Raw genomic sequence first — 21,863 nt, 5'->3', positions numbered from 1 at the left:
TCTGCAGAACTCCTCCATTCTATACAAGTACAGGTAGATTACAGGACATCCCATCCCAGCAGGTTTTTGTCCAGCTCATCATTTGGGATTAAATTCTCCCATGGAATGAGAATGATCCAAGATTATTCTCAGCAAGAAAGGCCTTGAGGGGAAAAAAAACCCCAAAAAACAAGGATCCACTATTGGAAATGATCCATAAATATTGGATATTGATATTCACCTGTGATTATGAACACCCTAAAAACGCTGATCTACACTATTATGGGAAAAAATAATCAGGAAATAATAAAACACACAGTGCAGAATAAAATCCCTCAGCAGACAGTGTGGGATGAACCTGGAAATTCGGGTTCTATTTCTGGCTGTGCTCTGACAAATCCCCTCCCTGTCTGTTCTCACCTTGCCTCCTCCTGGGACCAGGATTTTCCCTTGTCACGGCTGGGTTTGGGTTCTGACCAAGACCCCCCTGACCTTTCTGGCCCCTGGAAATGCGGGTTCATCAGTGAAATCCTTGAATTTAATCAAAGCAAACACAGAATCGTAGTGAGAAATGTCTAACCCGGGTCTTCTCCTCATGTGGAACTAAATCCAGCACCACTGCAGAAAAAAACCAGGAAAAAGCTCTTTGACAGTGAACAGAATCAGTAAATAAAGTTTTCTCACATTTATAAAAATTTCTATTTATCCTATTGAGAAGAGTGCTTTATTCTATTATTTAGGTGTAATTACAGAGCCCGTAATAGGGAAATATTTCCTGTTACCACATTTATTTAGGTTGGATGTGCCCATCACAGCCACAATGAGTTTGATGAACTTTTCATAAAATCAAATGTAGAACCTTGTCTTTGTCATCTCAGCACACACTGGAACAGCTCCTCAGGACCTGCTTTTCTCTCTCCCATACAAATTTTCCCAGGGATTCACTTTCTCCTCCATGTTATCTCCTAACAACTACTTTGGCAAAATTTGCTTCAGCTCTTTTATTTTCAGACAATAATGATGAAGAATCTCTTCTGAGCTTCCAAGTGCAGTCCCAGATCAACCCCCCAGAACTCTGAGGTTGATTCTTTGCCTCCCTCCACCACTAAAGGATCCAGGAGGGAGTTCACTGAGCAGCTCCATCACCCTGATAACTGAGTGAGATCTGAAGAAAAAGGGCACCTGGCTTCCAGCATCATCAAAGATTAGGAAAAATCATGGAATTCTGGAGTTGTTTGGGTGGGAAGGGACCTTAAACTCCATCCACTCCCACCCCTGCCATGGGCAGGGACACCTCCCACTGTCCCAGGGTGCTCCAGCCTGGCCTTGGACACTTCAGGGATGGGGCAGCCACAGCTTTTTGGATTCCTGGTTTATTTGTGCCATATATCCATAGAACAGGGATTCATGGATTCCAAATCTGCTTTTATTTGAGAAGATCCAGATAAAAACCTGCCTGTGTTCAGGTCCTCGGGGCTGCACCAACACAAACCTGGATTCTGGTGCTGCTCTGCCCCTCTGGGCCTCTCAGAGAACCAAAGCAGCAGCTCAGGCTCCATTTCCCCCCAGCTGATCCCCCTGGAGGTCCCAAACCTGTAACCAGGGTCCCCCTGAGCTCACAGGGATCAGCTCTTTGTCAGAGGGTCCTGCACTCTGCTTTCCTTTGGGCCCCCAATTGTCGCCCTGATCTTTTTTCAGCCTTCTGATGTTTGTGTTTTTGTACTGGAGTTTCTTACACACTTTCAAGCGATGTTATGGCAACTGCTCTTCTTGTCTTAAAAACTGTTCTTGATGTTTACATACTTTGACATTTGATGAACTTCTAAGTTGACCAATGGGGTCAGAGAAGCAACAACCTCTTTGCCCAATCACTAGTCCAACTCCAAAAACTATATAGATCCTGCAAAAAAATAAACGTCCTTCTTTTTTCCCTGACACTGTGTAAGTGTCTCTCTTTTTGTGTCTTTCTAGCGACACCCACTCAGCAAATTAAACTCTGCTTTCCTTTACCCTCTGGTTCAACTGAGGCCACTCCAGGCCCGTTCCCACACGGTGCTGGGGTGGCACTGGGTGCTGGAGCAGTGGGAATGGCAGGGATGTGGGAATTGGGCATTTCCTCCCACAGCAGCACAGAGTTATCCATCCTCCTGCTCTTACAACCACACACAATTCCTTATTGCACCATAACACAGACAAAACCTGATCAAAAAACCCAATTATTTCCGTCCTAGAGCTCCATGAGGCCTCTGCACGTTGGTAAAACAGGAGTGGAATTCCATGCACAGAGTCAGTATTTCCCATTTCTCAGGGCAGGGCCGTAAAAACACCAGCAAGACACACTCGAGGTCACATCAGGGTCACATCAGCCAGGAAGCAGCTCCTGCTCCTCACAGGTCACACCAGCTCAGGAGTGGGTCTGGATTAATTAGCTTTGCTGAGAGACAGAGCTAATTAGCCCGTGCACGATGTGGACACAGCTTTGGGAGAGTGAAGCCAACGCAGTGAAAAACCTGGGAGGGAGTTCACGGGTCTGTGTCGGTGTTAAAAGGTCAACCATGGCCAATCCCAGCGGGTGGGGAAGGAGGAGAAGTGACCCCACAGTGATTAATTCTGCAGGAAACAGCGGCATCGATTCGGGTAGGAAATTGTAATTCCGGACATTGGGATTCCAGCCTGGCCTCTCCTTTCCCCCCTCACCTCCCTGCCTGCTCCTGCTGCTGGGGTGAGGCTGGAGCAGCTCGGCTGGACACATGAAAGCTTCATTTACATGCCTGGAGCAGCTGGAGTGGAATTAATGTCGGGCTCATTATCTCCGCTTAGGATGGAGAAGCCCCCGGGTTTGCGGCGCATACTGATGCAGGGCAGGGCAGAGACACAGAGGGGGGAAAAGGCAAAAAAAAAAAAAAAAAAAAAAATATATATAAAGCTGCTGTTTGCACGTGGAGGATACCCCAGAAAGGAGAGAGTTAATCTGGAGTAATCCCCTGGAAGTTAATGGCACCTAATGCCATTTATTAAAGGGAGGTGTTGGAGCACACAGCCCACACCACGGTGCTTTTAATTAAAAGGTGGAAGAGAAGCGAAATCATTTATCCAAATCACCCTGCTTAAAGTTAGGGCCCAGTTTTTGAAATATCCATTTCCATACATCCCCAGCCTGGGCATTAGCAATTCCAAGATTTAAAAATTCAAGAGACTACTAAAAAAAAAAGGATTTATTGGCTGCTGCTGTTTAATGAGGCGGCAGGATTCACCCGGGTCAGCTGTGACAAACCTTTGTCCTGCAGCCACACGGAACCAAATCACTGTCCTGGGGCAGGGCTTTAATGACAGCGGGGAGTTTGGGGATCCAGAAAGTGATGGAATATCAGGAAACTTCTCCACAAAGTCAGGGAGGGGATTCTGCCCCTGTGCCCTGCTCAGGTGAGAGCCCTGCTCACCTGCAGAGCTGCCCCAGCCCTGGCCCAGCACAGGAGGGACCTGGAGCTGCTGGAGGGATCCAGAGGAGGCCCCAGGATGGGAAAAAGGCTGGAGGAGCTGCGATTGTTCTGATGCCTCAGGATTTCAGCTTTTATATTTTTAACGTATTTGTAACCTTGCAGTTCTTTAGTGCAGAACCCCAAACCCCACACCCAGCGGGAGCTGCTGCTCCCCCATTTGGGGCAGACACAACAATCCCTCTCCAGGCCTGGCAATCAAGGGCCCCTCACTGCCTCAGGCCCCCAGGGATGGGAACAAAAGTGACTTGGGGGCAGCAAACTTGGGCTCAATGACTTCATGACCTGGAGCTGGAATTGGGAGATGAACCCCCAATGTGCAAATGGCCCAAACTGATCCAAGTGTCAAACCCGTGAGCCATGGGCCATTTTTGGGTGCAGCCCCTGGGGGGCTTTGTCTGCCCTGAATGTACCTGAGGGCCCTTCAATAAATAGAAATAAACTGCTTTTTATTCCCTTAATTCTGCCTGGCCTCTGTTTTTAGGTAGCCCCAAAAAGGCATCACTTTAGCCTGGAGAGGAAAAGCTTCAAGGTGACCAAACTGTGGCTTTCCAAGGAGACAGGAAAGATGGAGAGAGAATTTGGACAAGGGATGGAGTGACAGGACACAGGGAATGGCTTCAAAGTACAAGAGGGCAGGTTAGATGGGATTTTGGGAAGGAGTTCCTGGCTGGGAGGGTGGGGAGGGGCTGGGATGGAATTCCCAGATTTGCTGTGGCTGCCCCTGGATCCCTGGCAGTGCCCAAGGCCAGGCTGGAGCACCTGGGACAGTGGGAGGATTGAGGAGAGGCTTTACATTCCCTTCCAACCCAATCCAATCTGGAATTCTCTGCTGACAGGCAGGAGGGGAGTGCTCTGCTCACAGTCAGGCCCTCCCTGACTCCCATGGATCCAGCCCAATCCCATCAGCGTGCTGTGAAACATGGAACAGAACAGGATTTAAAGCTGGCTCCACAACGAAGGACTGGACCAATTGTTTAATGATTGATGAGGGAAATGTCAGGTGAATTATTTGCCAAATGATACTGGTCCATCTGTTGCAGAATTTTGCATGTGATGACAGAAAGAAATTAATTATGGCTCGTTCAGAGATAGAAACATTCCAAATTGTGAATCTCAGCTCTCTTCATAAGCAAGTCCAGTATCATTATCTCCATCATCCAAATACAAAAACGGGAGCATCAGTGGCAGGAGAGTCACCAGCCTGAACTTCAGAGGTCAGGAACCTAAATCCACAGAAAAGGCTCCAGAGGTGACCCAAAACTCACTCCTGTAGCCCTGTTTTGTGCCTGACATGTTTTGGTTTCTGAAATTCCTTCCCCAGGGAACTTTCTGTGAACAAGAGACATGTTTTAGTAAGAATGTTACATATTTTTACCTTGGAGGGGCTTCTCTTGATGTCCCTCTGCTCTGGCCCATGTGAGTGAAGAGGTTTGTCCCCTTGTCACCAATCAAATTGTGTAGAACAGTATAAAAAGGGAAATAAAGCAATCACTCTTTCGGCCTTTCCAAGTTGGAGTCTTTGTGTCGTCATGGTACAATCATGACAACTCCTTTCCCAGAGGGGAATCACAGAGGGACCTTCCCACCTCCAGGTGAGTCAGTGCTGTGAGTGCCCCAAACCCACCTGGGCACGGGCAGAGCCTGCAGAATCCGGGTCTGGGAGTCCCCACCTCCTTCCCTCCTCCCTCCACAGCTCTGCCTTGGCCACTGATTTTTCATGCAACTCCAGTGGCCTCAATTCCCAATTCCACTGGTGTGTTACATCAAAGGCAGTTGGATTTAACACCATGCAGATTTCAGGGACATTGGAACTGCAGCATTTAATATTTTTTTTTTTTTGCCTCAGAGTTAACTCTTTGCTCGCCCCCATCTGCTCTGAGAGCACACAAAGTTTTCCACTACATTTCACACCACGTTCCCCAAACATATGGATCTTCCAATCCCTTCATCTATTGGGATTTCTCAAACTAAGATTGTTTTGACATTAGGAAAAAAAAAATATAAATCTTGCAACAGGAGGAGCATCCCTGTGCCACAGGGTGTCACATTCTGGATGGTGCCACATATTGACAGTAACTGAGAGGTGCCAAGAGGTAAAATATAAACATTTAACCTCTTTTTGGTTTAGTTTAGGAATGAAAACTTCATCCTAAGGCACATTCTGCCGTGATTTTCAGTAAAAACCACATTTTATCTCTGATGTTTCACAAAGAGAGGGATCTCCTCATCTCTGTGCAGCACTTGGGTTTAGAGATCTTTACATTCAGGTTCCTCCTCAGCCAAATTTCTTTGCTGTATTTCACATTTCTACACAAACAAAACCCCCAAAGCAGCAACTTGACCTATTACAACCCAACTCCACTCACTGCTCATTTTTAATTCATCTTTCTCCCTTGACTCCAGAAGACAATCCTTCTTTACAGGCCATGAGAAATTCAGGAGATGTAGAAAGGGGAGATTGAGAGCAGCCCAGTAAAGAACGGTTTGGCAAAGCCAGGGTTTAGTCCAGGACTGAGGATGTCACTGAGCAGGGCTACAAATGCCAAGTCAGGCGAGTGTAAATCACTGGAGGGAGAAGATTTCAGATAAAAGATTTGCAGCTGCTGGGAGGGGTGAGGTGAGGCAACTCGAGCTCCAGGTGTGGGGAAGAGCTGGGAATTGCTGAGGTGGAGGCACTGAAGGGAACAAATCCACCTGATCATCCCAGTCCCTGCCAGCCCTGCTCTGGGTGCTCTCCTGCAGCCCTGGTTCTGTGCCTGAGGTGTTTTGGTTCTCTGAAATTCTTCTCCCAGGGAATTTTCTGTAAACAGGAGAAATGTTTTTGGAACTGGAACTTTGTTCTTCATTCCTTTCCCCAGGAGGGACTTCTTGATGTCCCTCTGTGTAGGATCATCGGTGGATGGCAGGGAGAGGGAACTCTACAGACCTGAGACACTCTGAGAACGTGTGGGTTTATTGCAAGGGTCATGGGTAAAAGGGCTTTGCCTTCAGCCACCAGCCTGGGCTGGAGGGAAGCCCCAAAGGGAGAGAGAGGGAGAGAGCAAGAGAGTAGGAAGTAAGAGAGGTAAGCGAGGACCTTGTTCCAATCCATTCTATCTCCTTTTGTGTTGAATATTCTAATTTACAGTGACCAACCAACGTGAGATACAAACCCTACAGACTTTGCACACAGCCCATGAGAACTGCTATATCACCATATCACTCTGTATTCTAAACTCTAAAGAGACTTTTCTTATCCACCTTTTCCCTGATACCTTGGTGGGGGCTACACCCTTGGGTCCCTTGGTGTCCCTTTGTTTGTTATCACTCAACCCATCTCCAGCTCATCCCCGTCTTCCTGCCTGCCATGATCACATCTCAAAGCTCAGCTTTCATTTCTATTTCACTCACAGGTTTTATATATTCAGTATTTCTTGCCAGGCAATCATATCTGTGAGCTTTTCCTGTCCCATCTTTCCCAACACCTCTGCTCTGCCCAATGGGAGTGAAGAGGTTTGTCTTTGTGTCACCAATCCAATTGGTCTGTGTGAAATAGTAGAAAAGGGAGACACATCCCAGAAATAAAGGAGTCATTTTCAGCCTCCTGAATCTCAGAGTCTGTGTTGTTGTGGTGTGAAACAGCATCAGATAATCCTACAGAAATCACTCTTCCAAACAATCATTCGCTGCTGACAATTCACTCAGCCTCAAGTTAAAATTCCCCATTTGGAGCTGAGGATGGGGCAGCTCCAACTCCATGAAGGATCAGGGCAGCCTTAAAAAAATCCAGGATGAAATCCACGATCAAAACAAAAGAGCAGGAGCAGGAGTCTGTGTCATTGTGGTGTAAAATAGTGTCACCCTCCTGGGGAGGAGAAGTGCTCTAAATGAGCTGCAAGCTGAACCCTCTCAGCCTGCTCAGAGGCTTCAGGCTAAGAATGCTTTGGGGTTTGGTTAAGCCTGTCCCAAAAATCTTTTCAAAGAATGATGGAACTAATGAACATTTAGGAAAAAGATAGATATTTGTTCCCAATTGTGCAGGCATGGCCAGAAGGCTCTGGGTTTGTTCTGAACTCAGACAAAAAAATATCAGACGAATTAACGTGACAATATCAGAGGAAATAAATCTCGTGCACTGAGGATGAAGACGTCAGAAAAAGGGCGATCCAAGAATTTATGGATTCAATCATGTGGTCTGGAAAGGTTTCTACTGTACCAGGAGTAAAGATGAACTCTCAAACCCTCAGATCAAACATCAGAGCTTGTCCTGCTGCTGCTGCTGCTGCTGCTGCAGCTCCTCCTCACACATCTCCTCAATGCCCAAACACACATTCAAATGTTATCAGTGCTGCTAAAAGGGGAAACCCACTGAGGCCACGGCAGGAGCTGTCTGCAGGACCATCTGCCACCCAGCTCTGCCACAAACCCATCTGCTCCTCGTGTCCCCTTCCCCAGCCCAGCCTGGCCACGCTGGACACGCCACAAAGGCCAAGTGACATCACCTGCTGTCTCTGGTCAGGTCAGTCTGTCCTGGAGAGCAAAGATCCCCAGCTGGGACACACCTGGGACAGGTGTGGGTCAGGCAGGCTGCATCAATTCATAAAATATTTCCCTGCAGTTGGAATTGAGGGTCTGCAGTGATTTGGGCGATGTGGGAAATGGATTTGGAGAGGATTCCCAAAGTCTGACAGAAGGCTCACACAGTCTGTATCTGTATACAAATTTGAGATAAGAAATGCTGACTTGGAAAGGCCATGGAATAGGATGGACATTGCTGAGAGAGAAATGGAACTGGAAACAAGTTTCAAAGGATGGCCTTGCAAATAAAACTGGATAAATTGGAGAAATAAAACCATGAAAGGTGCATTGTAGTAGGACCCACTGTTGCTCTGATTTTTTTCAGCCTTCTGATGTTTGAGTTTTTGTAGTGGAGTTTCTCACAGATTTTCATGTAAACAAAGTGATGTTATTGTAAACTGTCCTTCTTGTTTTTCATACCTCTCTTGAGAAGGGACAATTGATGGACTTGTAGTTTGACCAGTGGGGTTGGGGAAGTGTCAACCTCATCCTCCAATCCCTGGTCATTGTCCAAAATCTATATAAGTCAAAGTAGAAAATAAACTGCCCTCTTTTTGCCCTGACGACCTGACTGAGTGTGGGTCGTTCATTTTGTGTCCTGTAGTGACAACCCACAAGGTGTAATTTTAGATGTTTGGCTTTAAGGCATGAACAGCATCGTGTGGCAAAAGCTGATAGGCCAGAAAACACTTTATAACATTTTGTAGTTAGGAAATAGTTTGGGTTCTGATTGTGATGGTGTGAATTATAACACCTGTATTATGTCACTCTTCATATGAGATTGAAAATGGAATAGAAGTTTTTAAAACGCTTCTCAGTTGCCCCATCTCTGGGTCAGAAAACAGACAATCTGACAGGGTGATGCTGCCAGCCTTGGTGCAGGTTTGGGTTTGGTTTTGTTTCCTCTGTTGAATGGAGAAACTGATGAGGAAAGACTTGAGGGAAGGAGAGGAAGAGCAGCAAGGAAGGGGGTGAGGGAGGGAAGAATGGCCCTGTCTGGTCCTGAAATATTGAATCCAGGAGATGTAGCAGCACTGACAAAATACTGCTTTTGTCAACTTAGCTCACATCTGAGCAGCTCGGGGAGCCGTGCCAGCACAGAAAGTTTTGCTGGCATATGCTGAGGTTCTACAGGGAGGAGCTGCCAGCACGGCTTTGCAGAAATAATTACAAAAGCAAAGATGAGGCTCTGCTACCCCTCAGCTCCTGCTGGGGAGAGCTCACATATGTTCTCCCTGCTCCTTTCCCCATCGCCTCCAAACACAGTCCTGCAGCCAGGCAGGAGGATGAGGGAAAGCTGAAGGAAGTTTGGTGTTTCCACCCAATTTAGCAGCGATGCCCAGGGATTACAGAGCAGGGAGGGAACCTCAGGCACCTCCCAGTCTCCAGCAGCAGCTGAGCATCACTAAAACCTTTCCAGGTGAGTAACTTGATGAGGAAATCTGGTTCCTTCCAATACCCTTGTCCTCAGAGCAAGGCAGGGGCACACGGGACAGTCCTCTCATTAATAATACCCCGAGTTATTATTGCCTCTTCCCATCCCCCAAGTCTATTGGAATAATTCTATTTTGAAATATATAACAACAACAACAACAACAACAACAATAATAATAGTAATAATAATAATAATAATAATAGTAATAATAATACAACCCTCAAAACCAATACAGGATGATTGCTACATTCTAATCCATTTTTTCCCCCCTCAGAAATCATACAAATGAGTGTGTCAGTGCAGGGAATTCCAGCAGCTGGAGGAGCTGGATGAGGTGCTGAGTGCGCGAGGTGCTGCGTGTGAAACAAACCCCGTTTGATTTTCAGAGCAGGGCACGGGGAGCAGACGAGCAGAGCTCTTTGTCTATGAACTAATCCTGTTGCTGGTAATAGGATTAGCAGCCAGAGCAGATGCAGAGCAGCTCCTGGTGCCTCCCTGGCAGCCCCAGAGCCGTTCCCGTGCAGCGCCGAGCAGGTGAATGGATGTCTGCAGTCACCTGCAGCACCAGCAGCTCTCCTTTCCCAGTGCCCACCCTGCTCTCAGCACATTCCCAGCAGACAGGACAGCGTGGGACACAGCATTGTCATGTGGCAGTGGCAGGAGAACAAGACTGACATGTTCCATAAGAAATGCTGCTTTCTTTTTCTCTTTTTTAAAATTTTTTTAAAAAATTTTTCCCTGAGAAAGGAAGCATATTGTTAAGGTATTTTTGGCCTGTCGTGCTGGAGATAATGATACCTCTGCAGGCTGCTTTAAACCTGCAGACAAGCACATTTCCATTCAGCTGCACCACCTCTGGCTCCCTGGCTGCAGCCTGCTCCCCAAAGCCCACGGGTTCCAGGAGGATGTGTCCACCAGCAGAGCTCCCCAATGCACTCCCAGGAAGCTGCAGTCACAAGGGACAGAAATCAGGGGCTTTCAGAGATCTGTTTTCACCTTCTGCACAGCCACACAAGTGGAGACCTGTCTGGCTCTCCCCCTGCAAACCCCCACTCCTCTGCTATTGATTTAATCACCAATTAATTACCTGATGCCTGGCCTGTGCTGTCTGACTGCACAGGGCTGACGTGGGCTTTAATCAGGAAATGTGACAGGGCCTGATTCCAGAGAGGCTGCAGAGGTACCAGGAGCTTTGCCTCAGCTTTTGTGGCATCAGAAATCCTGGCACTGCAGGCCCCTGGCACAGGGAGGTGTCCCTGAGCTCCACAAGTGTCCCACCACAAAGGTCAGGCTCCAGCTCTCCTCATCTACCCCAGAATAAGAACTCACGGGCCAAATTCCCTGTTCAAGGAGTCTGGAATGGCTCCAGTCCCTCCACCAGCTTCAGCCTCCCATTACCAGCACCAGCCCATCTCAAATATATTCCAGAGGTGATGCTGGAATTGCCTTCCCATGGAGGATAATGGTGCCTTCAGTTTTATCTTCCATGTATTTCATGTTCTGTGGTGCCCAGGGGGGCAGCTCTGAGCTCACAGTCAGTGTCACTCAGCTCTGCACACAGCAGGGACACAAAACAAATCCTTTTCCTGCTGCACACCAAGGACAACTCTCAGCCCAAAAGCACAAACAAGGGGGGCTGGAGGGAGGGACAAGAAGGATGGGACCTCACAGCCTGGAGCTGGGATTGGACAATTAAACCCCAATATGCAAATGGACCAAAACTGATCAAAGTGTGAGACCTGGTGACCGGACAGCCATTTTTGTGAGTCCATTTTGTGTCCATTTTGTGACCATTTTGTGACCATTTTGGGTCCCCCTTGGGTGTAGCCCTGGCCAGGCTCTTGTCCTGCCCAAGGTGGATCCTAAAGGCCTTTTAATAAATCTCTACTTTATTCTCCAGCTCTGTCCAGTCTCTGTTCCAGCTCAGCCTCCCCAAGGCATCAGTTTCTGGCGACCCAGATGGGACAGTGAGGGAATTTGAAAACCCCTCTGGACCAGAGGAAAACAATGTGAGGAAGCAAAGCCCAGCAGGGCCAGGCTGGTGCTGCTGAGGACACAAAAAGAAGGACACTCACACAGTGTCAGAGCGAAAAAGAAGGAAGTTTATTTGGGATTTTGACTTACAGAGTCTTTGGAGTTTGATCAGGGATTGGAGGATGAGATAGCCATCCCTCTGACCCCACTGGTCAAACTAAATGTCCATCAATTTGTCCTTCCTCCAGGAAAGGAATGCATAGTTTTCAAAACATCATTTTTTGTTTGTGTTACAATGTGTGAGAACTCCAGTACAAAAATGTAAAATATCAGAAGGCTGAAAAAATCAGGGCGACACTCCTGGCTGCTTTAGATCCTGGAGTTCCCCCTGGAAAACTCCAATTAGAAATTCAGAAAAAATAAAAGCCGAACTTCATGTGCCACTAAAACCACTAAAAGGAAGGAACATAGAGCTGGAAGAGGAATTTCCTTTGGATAATCCACATTCTGATAAAAAAATATCCTTCCAGTTTTGCCATCAGCCAGGAAGAGGGTGCAGAAAGAAACATTAATTTTGGTTCTTTAATTGAATCCCCCATTTCACACCACAAAGCCTGAGGAGGGTGAGGCAGCCAGACACGCTGTCAATAAGTGGAAATTGAGGTCAAAATCTCTCACAGGAAATTCGAGTTTTCATAGACAAATCCTGTAAATTGGAATAACAAACTCAAGTTATTATCCCCATTTCCACAACAGAAGTAATAAATAATATTTGGTGTTTCCAGCATGCTCCTCAGTGAGCAAACTCTGTGACACATTCAATGAATTTTAATTAATTAAGCCTCCCCGGGGCAGAGTGTTACACACATTTCATTACTTCAATCAGATTGACCGTCGCTAATTACCTTAAAGACCCTCCTGGAGGACCTGTCTGAGATCCAGCCCAGGGTGCTCTGGACTGTGCCCAGGGCAGCCAGGGACAGATCTTGAAGGACCTGGAATTTAAATGCAAATAAAGCAAAAGAAAAGAGAACCCTCCTCCCCTTTTCTAGAAGTGGAGAACTGATTTTATAAAATAATGGAATCCATAGGGTTGGAAAAGACCTCCAAGAGCATCAAGTCCAACCTTTCACCAGATGCCACCAAAAATAAACCATCCAAGTGCCACATCCATTCATTTTTTAACACCTCCAGGATCTGGGGCTCCACCTCTGCCCTGGGCAGCCCCTTCCAGTGAAGAAATTTTCCCTAAAATCCAACCTGAACTTGCCTTGGTACAACTGGAGGTCATTTCCACTTGTCCTAGAGGGGGAAGGATGGCAGGATTCTGGAGAAAAAAACCCATAAATTTTCATGCAAAGAGCAGAAATTTGAGTTTCTAACTCAGCATTTAGGATTGTAACAAGTCAGAATTCCAAATGTGCTGAGCAAACACCAAATCCCATCAACACCAAGGGCCTGTCAGTCCTGGAAAACGAGGCCATGCGTTCCAGTCTTCCTGTGGAAGTTTTATTTTTCCATTTCCTCACCCAAACACCAGCTCCGAATCCAGGCACTGCCTGTGGGGAAGGTTTGGAAGGACAGAGCTGGTTCCCCACCTCTCCAGCCTCAGACTTGTCGGGTTTTTTGTTTTCTCTCACCCGAGATTCCAGGCTGGTGGTTCGAGGGGTCTTTTTCTCCCTCTGTTCTCTCTGACCTCTGAAGGCTTCGGGTTGGCGCGAGAATGAATGGGAGTCTCAAGGTCTTGGTTTTCTTGGTTTCTCACGTTGTTTATTAATTCTTATCTTACAATTCTCTGTGTCCGGCCAAGGTGTTCACAGCAGCTCGGACACGAGGGGACTGCCCTGTGATGGGAGGTCACTTTGCTTTTATACAGATAATTACGTGTCTGTTATTTACCATTCCATACCAATGTCTATTATCTACACTAGAAGGGTCATCTCTACTTTAAACCAATCCCCTCAAACTCCCCTGTGCCCACGTCACTGCAGACAATGGAGGCCAAGGGAGAAGAAGAAGAACCCAGAGTTCCACCCTAATTCCTCCATTTTGTCTCCCTGCACCTACATTCTAAAAATCCCAAAACTACAAAATCTTCTACCTGGTGATAAACTCCACCACTGTCTGTCACACATTTGTGACTTGTAATTCCTCTCTGTGCTGGAAGTTTTTCCCATGGACTGAAATCCAAGCCTGTGTCCTCCTGGGCTCTGTGCCAGGCAAACCCCCCTGCACAGACCCCAGACCCTCTTTCTCGGGTCCCAGGCCCCTCTGCTGAGCTCTGTGACCTTCCAGGGTGCCCAGAGGGATGCCCTGGACTCTGACAAGACTCAGCCTCCAAAGATGGATTTAATGCCTCCTATTTTGGATTTTCCAACACTCTGGAGCTGCTCAGATGGAGCCAACAAGGGCTGACCCACTTCAAACCCACCCAAAACCCAAACCGAGGAACACACAACACACAACGGAGAATTTTCATTTGTAAAACTCTGGCACAGCCTGGTCATTCCCCTCCTGTGGAGCCCTCTTTAAAATTCCAATCCTTTTGTTTAAAAGCACGAGCTTTGTGGGAGAGTTGGCTTCTTCTGCACTGGGATTCTTTGATTCCGAGCTGTGTTTTATTCTCTGGAGGGATGCCACACGTGTTCATTTTTCAGTCATTAATTTCTGCTAACAGTTCGATCTCTGCAAGATCAAAGGTAGTTTTGCTATTTAGGTCAGCCATATTTTTCCCCAAATGAACCAAATGAAAATGTTTATGCGCAGCGCTATTTAAAAATAATAATTAAGAAAAATATATAAATTATTTCAGGACGTTTGCATGCTCTGTAAGGAAAAAATGAATAAAAATATTATTTATTATAAAACTTGTTGGAGCAAGAAGAATCCCAAGAAGGCAAGAAAAGCAAAGTAGAGGGGGAATGGCTTTTCATGGCCAGAGGGCAGGGAAATATGGGATATTGGGAAAGAATTCCTGGCTGGGAGGGTGGGGAGGGGCTGGGATGGAATTCCCAGATTTGCTGTGGCTGCCCCTGGATCCCTGGCAGTGCCCAAGGCCAGGCTGGATCACCTGGGACACTGGGAGGTGTCCCTGCCATGGCAGGGGTGGCACTGAGTGGGTTTTAAGGTCCTTCCAACCCAAACCATTCCAGGATTCCATGAGATCCATGAATTTCTTTCTGCTTCCCTTCTGCCCACCCAGAGCACCCCTTCAGCTCCCTCCTGTTGCCTCCAGAGTCCCCAAATCCACGTTCCACCACATTCCCTTCCTGTGTTTTTCCATTTTAAGGCCAATCCTTGTCAATAGGCAGCAAACCCAACTTTTAACCACAGCTTTTCTTTAATATTTTACGAGCAGCAGATTTACAAATTATTCCCATAAAAGTTCCGCTGGATGGGCTTTCTGATGTCGTAATGCTGTCAATTTATCATCTTGTAAAATTAATTAAAGGGAGCTCAATGATATGGACTTTTTAATGAAAAGAGAAAAAAAAAACCCACAAAAAACTCCAAACCAACAGGCATGCATTTTCCCAGGGATTTTTATGTTCTATGTCTACATCTCAAAAAAAAAAAAAAAAAAAAAGAAAATATGGGGGATGGATATGGGTGAGGGGATTGAACTTGGGGATCTTTACAGTCCCAAGCCAAACTGTTCTGTGATTTTATGAAACTGGGAGGGGTATGGGGAAGGGAAGGGTGTTGTCAACAGGCCTGGTCCCAAGTATTTCATTACAGCTCATGCAAAAAAATCAGTTTCATCTCCTACCGCTTCTCCTCCCCCACCATGAATATTTGTTTCCCAAGAATTCTCACTGCTTTGTGTTATTTTAATTAAGGGCAATTCTCCTGTTGTCATTACAGGAAGGAAAAGGCAATGAGAGTTCACAGCAATAGAAAAGGGAGCACTTTTCTTTATTTTTATATAAACATCAACAGCCAAATGACTGTGCTTAGTAAACAGTGCTGCAGAAATGCTTTTAGGAGTGGAGAAGGCTCCAGACTTAATGAAAATATTTAATCTCCAACCCCGGGTGATAACACCAAAGCCACTGCTTCCACTGCGCTACAGACATGGCAAAGTGCTGTAAGTGCATTGGGAGGGTGGGGAGGGGCTGGGATGGAATTCCCAGATTTGCTGTGGCTGCCCCTGGATCCCTGGCAGTGCCCAAGGCCAGGCTGGAGCACCCTGGGACACTGGGAGGTGGTTCCAACAGGGGTTGGAACTGGATAATCTTAAGGTCCCTTCCTGTTGCAGCAGCCCCTTGTCAGAGGGCAGAAATGAGCCCAGGCACAGACTGTTCATCACAGCATGAGAAGGGTCCTGGTTTATTCCTCCTCACAGCTCAGCCATCCTGACTCCAACCATTCCCTGACTCTGCAGCAGCTCCTGCTCTGGGTTTCCCTTGCAGCCTCTGACTGCTGGTTATTGCCTGATCAACCCTGACATCAGGGATTTCCTGCTGCACTGGGACTGCAATTGTTTCCTTACAGCCTCTGACTGCTGGTTATTGCCTGCTGAGCTCTGGCTGCAGGGACTGTGTGGCTTCTCCTGAGCTGCTGCTATCACCGGCTCACTTTGCTCTTCAGAGAACCGTAAGATGCAAGTTTTGTGGGTCTGAACCTCAGACAGAAACGTGGCCACAGCAAGAGGACTCACACATGGGGATTATGAAGGTTTACTTCAGTCCCCATGCCCATGTGGCACTCTGGGGCTCAGCATTGCCTCTACATACAGGGGGGTTTCCTGGGAAGGTGATGCCCAGAACCAATTTAGGAATGAAGGGGAGTGACTCAGGGAAAGGGGGCACTGGCAGGGCTATTTGGGGACAAAAAGGGGAGTGGGAAACCTGTCTATCATTAGGGACAGGCCACAGGGAGTTGGGAATGGGGGGGTTGTAGGAACAAACCATTTTAAAGAGATAATAAAACATAACAAAAACCATACAGAACTTCAGGAAACTCCAATGCACACCACAACAGGATTGGTGTGACTGTGACTGCAGGGACTGGTGTGTGACTATGACTGCAGGATTGGTGTGACTGTGACTGTGACTGCAGGATTGGTGTGCACACTGTGACTGCAGGGATTGCTGTGCACACTGTGACTGCAGGGATTGCTGTGCACACTGTGACTGCAGGGATTGGTGTCACTGTGACTGCAGGATTGCTGTACACACTGTGACTGCAGGATTGGTGTCACTGTGACTGCAGGATTGCTGTACACACTGTCACTGCAGGGATTGCTGTGCACACTGTGACTGCAGGGATTGCTGTGCACACTGTGACTGCAGCTTTTCCCCAGCCAGACTGTGACTGCAGGTTCCACCAACAGGCTCTGACTGCAGCCCCAGACTGACCTCACAGCTGGGATTCTCTCTTCCCAAGATGCTGCTTCTTCATCATCCTCACAATTATAATCCTCTCTTCACCAGCTCACCCAGTCCCTTTTATCACACTTATTTTTATTGGATAAAAATATCTCATCAGGGGCGAGGCTGTATTGGGTAATTATCAGAGTTGTTACTTATCAGAGGTGAGGTCACCTGTATTCCCTCCTCCTACACCTTCCCACTCAAACCATTCCATGATTCTGTGAAATATCCCAGGTTTGGGATCCAAAACAGAGTTCACAAGTATTTGCCTTTTCCTTCTGCCAGGTTCTGCCTCATTTGCTGGGTGAGGAGGGCTCCAGAATGGCTCAAGGAAATCTGTGCTCTGGACAGGCAGAGCCAGGAGCAGGCCCTGGGAAGGCTGTTTGTGTATTTATATTAAAATAGACACATTAAAAAAGGCACAAGCACCAAATGAGTGGCCCAAGGCTACAAATCCTGTAGGAAAGCCAGGACTCACTGCCAGCCCTCCTGCAGCTTTCCCACTGCCACAGGGCCCTCTCCTTGCAAAGCCAAATTCAGTTCTTAAGGAAAGACAAGACAAGAGTCTTCCTTCCAGGGGAACTGCAGGATGGATTTCAAAGTTGTTGTGCAGGAAGAACTTTCCATGGATGCTGGCAGTCAGCTTGGTGTCCTGAAAAGAGACAACAGCTTATTTTGGTCTCCTGAAAATTGTTGAGTGTAGTATGAGTTTGGTTTTATTCACCTTTGAGAAAAGGGAATCCCTTCCAGCAGGAGATGCTGACAGGGATTTGGGTGCTCCTTGGAGTGCCAGGAGCCACCAGGCAGGACCTGACCCTGTGCTGGGTGAAGTCTCCCCTGACATCCAGGGGGAAAAGGAAAGGGAGCAGTGGTACAATGGGAATTGTTCTGAAAACCTCACAGAACCATAAAATCATGGAATATCCTGAGCTGGGAGGGACCCACAGGGATCATTGATCCACTCCTGCCCTGCACAGACACCCCAAAATCCCACCCTGGGCATCCCTGGGAGAGGTGTCCAAAGGCTCCTGGAGCTCTGGCAGCCTCAGGGCTGTGACCATTCCCTGGGGAGCCTGGGCAGTGCCAGGACCCTCTGGGGGACCTGACTGACTGGGAAACTGGAATCTCAGGAGATCTGGGAGTGAGTTTCAGTGAAATGTAGACTCTAAACCCCAGCACAGCTGGGGCAGCTGACCATTGTTACCATGTTCCAACAGGGCACTTGAGCCATCAAAGCAAAACCTCCCTGTCGTGAATGTTTCTAGCATCTGTGAGAAAGAGCCACAGGGACAGGGATTGGTATAAGGTGCAAGCACAGAAAAAAATCCCTCCCCAGGTCAATTTAATCAGCCCAGAGTTTGCTTTTCATGGAATCCTGGAGTTGTTTGGGTGAGGAGGGACCTCAAAGCCCACTCAGGTCCACCCCTGCCATGGCAGGGACACCTCCCACTGTCCCAGGTGCTCCAGCCTGGCCTTGGGCACTGCCAGGGATCCAGGGGCAGCCACAGCAAATCTGGGAATTCCATCCCAGCCCCTCCCCACCCTCCAGGGAGGAATTTCTTCCCAATATCCCATCCAACCCTTCAGTTCAAAGCCATTCAAGGCAGTTTGAATCACCTGGGCAGGTCCAGCTTTGCTGTGCAGAACTGGAAAAAGGCAGCACAACCTGGTGGGATCACACCTGGCCTGGAAACAAATCCCAGTCACAGCTCAGAGGATGGAAAAGAAAACTGCAACAAGTTTGGGTGCTGCAAACGCTGAAGCTCACCAAGAATTTGTGCCCATCTCTCTTTCATCCCAATATCCCACCTAAATTTCCCCTCTTTCATTTTTCCCTTTGAGAAATCCCCACCACCCTCTCCCCTGCCTGCCCCTTTCACCCCGGGCTGTTACTGGGAGCACTGGGTGACTCTGTCCGGATCCTCCTCCTTTCCTCCCCTGCCAGAGGGTGAGGAAGAGTTAAAAGAGGAGCAGAAAAGCCCTGACAAGGCCGGGCTGCTGCAGCTCTCAGCTCAGCCGGGGGCTGCTGCAGCTTTAAGGGGTTTGGCACAGAGGCAGAGCTGAGGCTGCTGAGCCAAATCTCACACAAGCTCCTTTTATTCCGTGTGCTGCTCGCTGAACGGGGGGGAAGGAGAGCAACTGTGGCAGAAACAACGTGTGACATGAACACAAAACAAATGCCTGAATTTCAGCTAAATTCCCCAAATTCACGGGAACTTTGGTGCAGAATGTAGAGAGAGGGGAAAGCGAGGGACAAGAAGGGTTTGTGTGCCCAGGGGCAGATGAAAGGAGCTGATAGAGCAGCTCCAGGGTTTGCAGAGGGAATTCTGGTGGGGAATCCAGCCCATAAATGTGTATCCAGAGTGAATCCCCTGCCAGGGGAATTGAGTGTCCAACCAGCAGCAGAGCCAAAGGAACAAACGGGCCAGTCTGCGTTACTGAGCACACAATGGAGATGGGAACAAACCATGCAAATCCCTATTTTTAGCCCCCCAAAAAGGGCTCAAATTGTCTAATTCTGTGTAACCAGCATTTACGTGCTTCATCTCTTTAAAAATTCCATAAAAACTCCAGCTGGGTTACTACAGATCCCTCTGGCACACGCTGGGGTGTAAAACAACATTTACTGATGATCATTGCTAAAAGCCTTATCAATAATGGATGGAATCAAAGGAATATAAAAGCATTTCATGCCCCCACTGCCTTTCCTCAGCCTGTTTTACCCACGTGGGATGGATTTGGTTGTGACCAGGTGGCATCAGCCTCACCACGGATTTGTTTAGCTTGGAAAAGACCGTTAAAACCAAGGAATTTTTTTCAAAAAGATGCAAAAATTCTGGCAAGGCACAAGATGAAGAAAAACTCACCTCACGGCCCAAAAAGCTCATGGATGTTGTGTTCTGAAAATCACCCAAACACAGGGCTCAAGTCACCCTGAAGTGGAGCAAAAGGTGCTTCCCTGACCCCATTTGTACTTTATAACACTTTATAAAGTGTATTTTGTCGAACATAAAAGAATTTAGAAGTGACACCGTTTCAATGGCAGATCAACCTTTTCTCTCGCTTATCTTTCTCAAACCCAGATTTTAAGATAAAACCTCTCAGGGTGTTCAGAACAGCTGGAAAAAGGTATTGACATGGTGTCAGAGGAATGAAAAGTACATTTCTGTAATCTCTGAAGCTGCTGATCATTACAGACTTGTCATCTTATTACAAACCCAAATCAATGCTGGGGTTTTTTTTTGCTTTTACAGCATAATCTATGCTGAAGAAGAATTCCACTGATTGCTTTGTCAATGCCTGATATGGAACCAGACAGGGGCTTTCACAGGAATCATCTCCCCCTTTCCCCTCCAAAATCTGTCAGACCCCCAGGTTTGATATTAAATTCTTTGACTCCAGACTCCCTGGCTGGCAAGGATGAGCTCAAACTGCAACTCAGGAATAAAAGTGATTTTTTGATTTGATATAAACCAAGCAGGAATCTTTCTATGGATTTGTTCCTATGGATTTCCATGACAGTCTGTATTTTCAGCTTTGGGAAATCAGCTCCATCACGTTCAGTTCCGTGAGCTACACGAGTAGAAAAATGTTTCAAGTGCTGAGCAAAAAAAAAATAAAAAAATTCCTTTTGCTACTGTAGAAATGTCCTTCAGTACAAACCTGGGTCAGACCTTAAACTTGAGGCCTCTGGAATAGATCACCAAAGTACAGCAGCACAGCTGGTGAAAATCAATGAAACTCAGCAAAAGGCCTCAAAATTCACAGCCACAACCACAGCACTGACACCAAGGCTCCCAGAAATACCTGTGTGAACACACCCAACCTGTGTGGAAAGGGAGAGGAACATCAGGAGTTCTCAGAGGTGCCATTTGTTAAAAAAAAATGTGGATAAAAGACACGAGGAGATACCCATGGGCCAAAAAAAATAGAGAATAAATAACAAAATGTCAATAGAGAATAAATAGCAGAATGTCACAACCTGTGTGAAATAGGAGAGGAACATCAGGAGTTGTCAGGGGTGCCACTTGTTAAAAAAAAAATGTGGATAAAAGACACAAGGAGATACCCACGGGCCACAAAAATAGAGAACAAATAACATGATGTCATTGTGAGGGTGCATTGGTTTAAAAGATTAGGTCTTCCCTTGGGTAATAATGCAGCCCATCATCTTCCCTTAGTCCTGTGCACATCCTTGGGTTGTCTCATGTGGTAGAGGATCAGGAACTGCTCAGTTTGGAATACAAGCTGATTTAAATTTCAATTCCTAACTGATAAATTAAAAAAAAAAAAAAAAAAAAAAAAAAGGAAAAAAATCACCTGTTTGTGTTCTACAGGTCAGATCCTGCACTTGAAAAAGGGCAGCAAAGAGGAAAAAGCTCCAGTCCCCCATCCCCACGTCGGGAAGGAGCACCAGTGACCTTCTGCAGCAATTCCCATCCGAGCAGAATCCCTCTGCAGGCACGAGACCCCCGGGCCTGACATAAACACAGCAGTCAGAAAGGATCATAATTATTGCTGCCTTTTAATGATTTTAATAAGCCGGGAGAAGGAAAGGCAGGTTAACCATTCATCTGTACCTGACAGATTTCATTAAAAGCCGGGAGCGTCACGGCGCTGAAAGGTCTCGTTTGACACATTTTGTCTGCGGGTCAGAACGCGGCCCTTCCATCTTTTCCAGCTGCAATCACATGGCATTTGCAGGATCTCTGCTCTCCATAGCAAAGGGAGGTTTTAAGAGGCAAACGCTGCCTGGCAAATGAGCTTTAAGCCAGGCCTTATCCCCGTGGCAGTCGCTGAGTTATTTGTTTCTCTCACTTCGGCATCAGTTGCTCGTGCTGCGCTGCTGGGGATGGGGAGGGTCCAAAAGGGAGGGAAAATAAATCCATAAATAAGAATAAATCATCTTTCCACAATGAAACCATTGCCCTCTTTGTTGTATTGATAAAGGAAGGCAATATAGAGTGATGCAATAAATATATTTTATTATTAAAACCCCCCCGAGATGAACCATATCCAAAACCCCAAACCAACTCAAAAAAC

The 21,863-nt window shown here is 47.0% G+C and overlaps 1 long non-coding RNA gene across 1 annotated transcript; it reads left to right on the top strand.

Moving 5' to 3' along the window:
• Window positions 1–15,467: 15,467 nt before the first annotated feature.
• On the top strand, window positions 15,468–21,486 carry LOC310920383. Its single transcript, XR_014591986.1, has 3 exons — window positions 15,468–15,532; window positions 18,446–18,597; window positions 21,158–21,486. It is a non-coding gene; the product is annotated as an uncharacterized lncRNA (long non-coding RNA).
• Window positions 21,487–21,863: the final 377 nt, after the last annotated feature.

This window comes from Zosterops lateralis (assembly GCF_965231275.1).
Source record: "Zosterops lateralis genome assembly, chromosome: 30".
Taxonomy (NCBI): domain Eukaryota; kingdom Metazoa; phylum Chordata; class Aves; order Passeriformes; family Zosteropidae; genus Zosterops; species Zosterops lateralis.
This window is presented reverse-complemented; position numbering and strand designations above follow the sequence as displayed.